The sequence below is a fragment of the Rhagoletis pomonella genome, unplaced genomic scaffold (assembly GCF_013731165.1).
Source record: "Rhagoletis pomonella isolate Grant_MI unplaced genomic scaffold, Rhpom_1.0 Rhpom_scaffold_00007, whole genome shotgun sequence".
Lineage (NCBI taxonomy): Eukaryota > Metazoa > Arthropoda > Insecta > Diptera > Tephritidae > Rhagoletis > Rhagoletis pomonella.
The window spans coordinates 70,898,073-70,904,155 of record NW_023458561.1 but is presented as its reverse complement, the minus strand read 5'-3'; positions in this window follow the sequence as shown (position 1 = coordinate 70,904,155).

The following is a 6,083-nucleotide window of genomic DNA, read 5'->3' as shown; positions in this document are numbered from 1 at the left end:
AGATGTACAAAAGTAGCTTTTACATATGCAAATACATATCTTGTAAGAGCGCTGTTAATTAAATCCGTATTTAGACTCGCAAAATGCCAAAATCTCAAACAAAAGACTTCGAGAATTTTGAGGATTTCGCCACTTTCCAGTTCCATGGAGCACTCTTCTATGTTCTTGTCCAGCACGGTTAACAGATAAAAATGAAAATATGACCTTTTGTATTAGAAGAATGACGTTAGTTTAAAAACCTGCGGTGACAGAAGAGTTTGATTGATGACACCGTTTGTAGGAGGGGCTCGCTGCCACAATTACTAATTATTGTGGAAACTGTTCAAACATACATACGTATGTATGTATACATGTACATATATATGTATGTATGTATTACCATTATTCATTGAGAAATATGTATATTTTTTTTGGAAAACGCGTTTCTTAGCCCAGTAAAATTAGGCTTTTTCTTACAAAAAAATGTGTAATGCCTTCAACTGCTTTCATTAAAAAGAAAAAAAAAGAACGTGGCCCGTGGAGTAGGCCTACTGGGGAAACCACGTTAAAAATGCGCGCAGAAAAACTCTACCTCAGCGGTGGTGTGTAAATGAGTTTTACGGCGCATTACGTACATCGCGCTGTGTTTATCGAGTTCCCGGCCGTGATGTAAGCGTCGCACAAACGTATGAATGTAGGCACAAAAGTTGTGGAGAATGAACTTTTCTACAACTTTGGAATTTCAATATAAAAAAAAATGTATTTTTTAAAGAACTTTCTACATATAACAAGTGTGGGAAATTAAATTCTCTGCATATTTATATTTAATAATTTTTTATTTGATCGCTGTTGCAAATTTTTTTTTTTTTTAATTTTCCTACCAATCGTCGCTTAGCCCGGTCGTCGCCAAAATAATTATCTACATAAGAGTACGTGTTAAAATAATTTGACAGCAGTGGTCCGTAGCTCGTCGTTTTCATTGTGTTCGGGCTATTACATTGAAGGTTTGATATCTTTTTATTTCGTCAAAACCGGAAGATTGTGAAAGGAGTATCTAAGTAACTGCAGCCCCATTTAGTAATCTTCATTGGTGAAGCACATACATCCGTACATACATAGATATGTCTAAAGCTCGCCCCCCCCAAGCTATAATTGATTCGAACTTAATTTTTTCGGGTTTCCTGTTTCCGTATAATTAATACACAACTTGACAAAAAGCGTCGTAACTACAAATATACTAACTATATATATGTACGTACATTTGTACGCATGTTCATACTCTGGTATTTATTTGTGTGTGATTATGTACAGTCGTAGGATTTTATTTTAATTGAATTTCATTACATCATCCCCATTAGACCATAGGTAGAAGTGAGCAGAGTAACACCTGCATACATACATACATACATACATACATACATACATACATACATATTCAAGCCAGAGTCATTCTAAATTAATTTGTCTTGAAGATGAAACATTAAACTTGACAAAAATAAGACGAAATAGTAAACTGTTTATTAGAAGTCAGCGCCAGACTACACTTAATAAACGACGTCACATTTCAAGGTCTAGGCAGTTTCTTGTTTTGTTTGACATAAAACGTACATATGTATGTATGTATTTATGTATTTAGTAAAAACACAGTGCATACGAAACGTAGACGCCACCGGCTCTTCAAAATTATAGTGAAGGGTAAAAAAACCCAACTCGCTACATTTATGGCGCCAATATAAATAAACTAAAAATTACTAGATACTGAATATTATTAAGCATAGAATATTTAAAAATAATTAGACTCATAAGTATGTAAGTTAAGTAGTGTATGACAGTCAAAGTCATAGAATAAATACGTACATATGTAGTCTAACAGTGAAGGTGCGTACATATGTATGTATGTATGTATGTGTCGGTGTAGTCAATCCATAATATTTCAATAATAATAAGATATATATTAAAAAGTGCAGAGTTCGCGGGAATTTAGCTTGACAAAGTTCATGACTGCTCTACAGTCATACCATTTCGGATTTCGTTAGATAAGAAAGAAATTTACTTTGTTTTTGAAGCTACAATATATACCTCTATAAATTTTTCTGTATTCTGATTCATAGAGCCTCCTCTATTCAAAAGTTGGAAATCTCTTCAAAAGGATCATTAATCCTCCATACCATTTAAGACTTTAGTAAATACCGAGATACGACTTTGTTGTCGAATTGTATGATTTTTCTCTATTCAAAGAGGAAGTACGCTTTTCAAGACTTTTCACGTAGACATTTTTGGATTTAGACATTTCTGTACATTTCTAAATTCAAAAAGGGATTAGTATTGACAAGCCATCCAGGTAAAAAAATCCAACATAAAAATTGATTTTATAAGTGCCTTTGGACAGACATCTGGCTGTAGCGCTATATTTTTGTGTAGTTTTATTGAAACAAAGTGCGAAAATGCGAAAAAGTAGGTATTTTTGTTTTCTAATTTACCGGAAAATTTGTTCCCCGATCATAAAGTGATTGTAAATTTACAATTTATAATCATTTACAAGAAATTGATTGCAATCAATCTGATCGCAAAATAAAACTACTCATTCAATCAAAAATTTTGATTTCTATCATGTTTTATTTTTGGTACGTAAAGCAATTGATTCACGGTTTTTTTGTATTTGTAAACAAATAATACAAATCAAATCGATTGCAATCAAAATCTTCTATATGATTGTGAATTATAATTTTGACCATCACACAGTGCTGTGTCTCCATATAAAAAGTGGGCAAAAATAGAATAATGGACGGATTTGAGTAAAAATTCGTTTCTTGGTGGATTAGAGTACGGAGATTACAAAAATCAATTTTTTTTTTTACCTAGCTCTTACATTTTTCATGGAAACTGAGATTGAAACTGCAAAATTTGATATTCAGAAGTAGTTCCAATACTGAGTAGTTATTTTATTATTTATACAGGGCGTTTTCCTAATAATATTAAAGACTTCAAGGCTTCATTCTATGGCTTAATTCATGGCAAATAAGATTCCCTAGATCTCTCTTACGCAAACCCTCTAGGAATGGCAGCTACTTTCATTTTGGTCCTTTTTGACTACAAAATGTTTTTTTAAATTGATTATATCTTTTGGTGTGGATGTCACACGCTTAAAAAATTTTATTCATTCAAGACGACATTAAATACTCAAAAGACAAATATAATTTTGTTTTCCTTTTTATTAGTTACTTCGCACGAACAAGAGTTGTTGCAAAATACTGAATCAAAAATTATTTGTTTTATCTAACGCCGTTTATTGTTGGATGACAAATCAATTAACCTGGAAAAAATATTTATTTTTTAATAACTTATATGGCTTGTCGAAAAGATATAAGACCGTCATATCGCAAAATAGCTAATCGAGTAAATTAATTAATTCAGACCAGCCTTTTGCAAAATAATACTGTAAAAAGTTGTCAATGTAAATTAAAATGCCATTTACTGATCTAAACTCGAATTTATTTTTAAAGGCTATTGAATGTTTTTGGAAGACATATTAGATAATTTTTTGTTACCTCAGAGGGACTAGCGCAATGATGAACATAAACTCATCCGTTAATTTGTCGTCACCAAAATTTTGCTTATAGCGGCTATGCCCCGAACTTCCATCCATGCCCCACTTAAAAACCAAAGAAGCTTTGGTTATGTCACCATTATCTGGGCTTAGTTCTAAAATACTTTGCGTTGTTTTCAGCAATAATGATTTCAGATCAACTTCGGCTGAATATTCAGTCGATTTAATCGTTGGCAGCAAAGTTTGTTTTTTTGTTTGCAATGCGTTTAAGCTCGGTATACAATCTTTATGCAACCGGTTTATTTTTGCACGTAAACTATTATATTTACGATCTGATAAGTTCAGATCTATATAGAGTGCGAGTGAATCAGATATGGGCAAACCTTCGGTACTACTTTCAAAACATTCAACTTTGCTTGCTTTTTTCATTTTTTTTCAGAGCATACCCGAGCTCTTCGATGGAATAGTTTTTCAACAAATGCTCTACCATTCGATTTTTTGTTCTCCGTGAAGCTTCGCAAAATTCTTCTTTAGAAGGTCTTGCCCGTTCAGCACATTTATCCTTATTTCCATTGGAATCCGGAAGGGAAAGGAATGTCCAATTTAGCCATTTAGAATATGTTTTTTCAAAAGCGCTTCTTTTGCGGCCACTATAATTCCACTTATTTTTCATCTCACTATTAAATAGTTTTATTTTTTGATTCAAAAGTGCTTTGTCGCATTTAGCGTGTATTAATTTGTCTTCAAAAAATGCAGATAATGCAGACACTTTATCTGATGGACGAGTAGAAATCCAGATATCAGCTAAAATTGAGTTTTTTATAATTGAATTCATATTAATATTAGTTTTTTCACTATTTTACGCTTCACTACACAGCACAGAACACTACCGCGTGTGTCTACAGTAATAAACTTTACTATTTTTAAAGAATGTTTTGGCATTTAAGTAATGGAAAATACTGTGGTAATCAGTGAAATTTTTTTTTTGCAAAAGTTTATTTTATAACCTTAAAAAAAACGATTTTCTTCGAAAAGCGCAATGAGTCTGCAGACTTTTTTTTTTTGTTTCAAAGACAAATGCCCCTTCTTTCAAATAAAAGAATAAAAAAAAACATACTTTTACATATTTTTTTTTTATCCCTTTGTAAACTTAGGAATTTTTTAAATTTTCTGCAACAAATTTTAGGGTGTAGCAAATAGGCCATTCCAGCCAGGAAACTCAATATTTTTTAAAAAGCTCTATAGAGTGGTTTCCTTACAGATTTTCTAATTAGAAAAATTGTGTCTTAAGATAAAGTATGATAAATTGTATTTTTAGCAATTTTTTTTTTAAAGACTCCAGCTAAAGGCATTTTCATAAAAGAAAAAATATATAAAAAACGCACAACTTTAAGAGGTTTTTGTGAGAACCTTATGAGATAAAAACAAAAACTAAGTCCAGATCCTTAATCTAGGATAAATTTCCTTTCCAACGATACCAAACACGTTGACATACGTGACAACAATTTTTTTGAATTTTGCCCGCTCATACAGCACTGTGCATCAGCTCTGTTGCGTCAGGCTACCCATATACGTGTTATAGTTTGACTATCACGAATAAACGTACTAGTTTAGTTGAGACCCTAAAACAAAAGCACTAATATTTGTCCTTAGTTTGAAGTCTCAATATTAATATTAATTCACTTGTTTGCCGGCCCGTATAATAGTTTTAAGGAAATTTCCTATGTCTGCTTTACAACTTTGTCCTTGACACGTCTTCCGCTTTCTTGATCCTATGAAAATTTGTTTGGTTGAGATGAGTATGACACCAATTTTTTCTTTATATGGCTAAGTGGCAGCCTAATGTACATACATACATATATTTCCATACGCGATTATGACGGTACGGCCACTGACTGAGAAACTGAAAAATCGTATTATAATGAAATTAACATCTTATTGTTACTGTACACAATTATGGTTACACATAGTATGTATGTTTGTATGTACATATGTATAGGTGCATGTGCACAAATATCTGACAGATAAGCGTAAAAATTATCCAATATTTGGATGTACATACATACATACATACGTATGCTTCCGAACAACTTCATTAAGCAGCTGGATGTCATTTAGCAATGCCATTAAAAAATAACCCCTATTAACAAATTACCTTAAAATGCCTACTTCAATCTTGTCATGTACAGCCAACAACATATCATGTACATGTGTATGTATGTACATACTTACAAACAAATTTACATGCTGCATAAATACATACATACATACATATGCATAAGCACGGGTAAGTTGGTGGCGGGTACATATTGGCAAATACGTTATCACGAATAAAAACTTGTCGCAGAATATGCCAAACCAAAAACAAAAAAAAAAATAAATAAAAAATGCGAAAATTAAAAGCCTTTCTTGAAATCATTACTGCATTTGTTATCTGTCCCAAAATGATGGATCATTTATAAAACTCTAAAAAGCAAATATCTCAGCGACAAACCGCACGTTGATGCCAAGTGTCAAGGAGGTAAACGTGCCAATACATACATACATATAAATATGT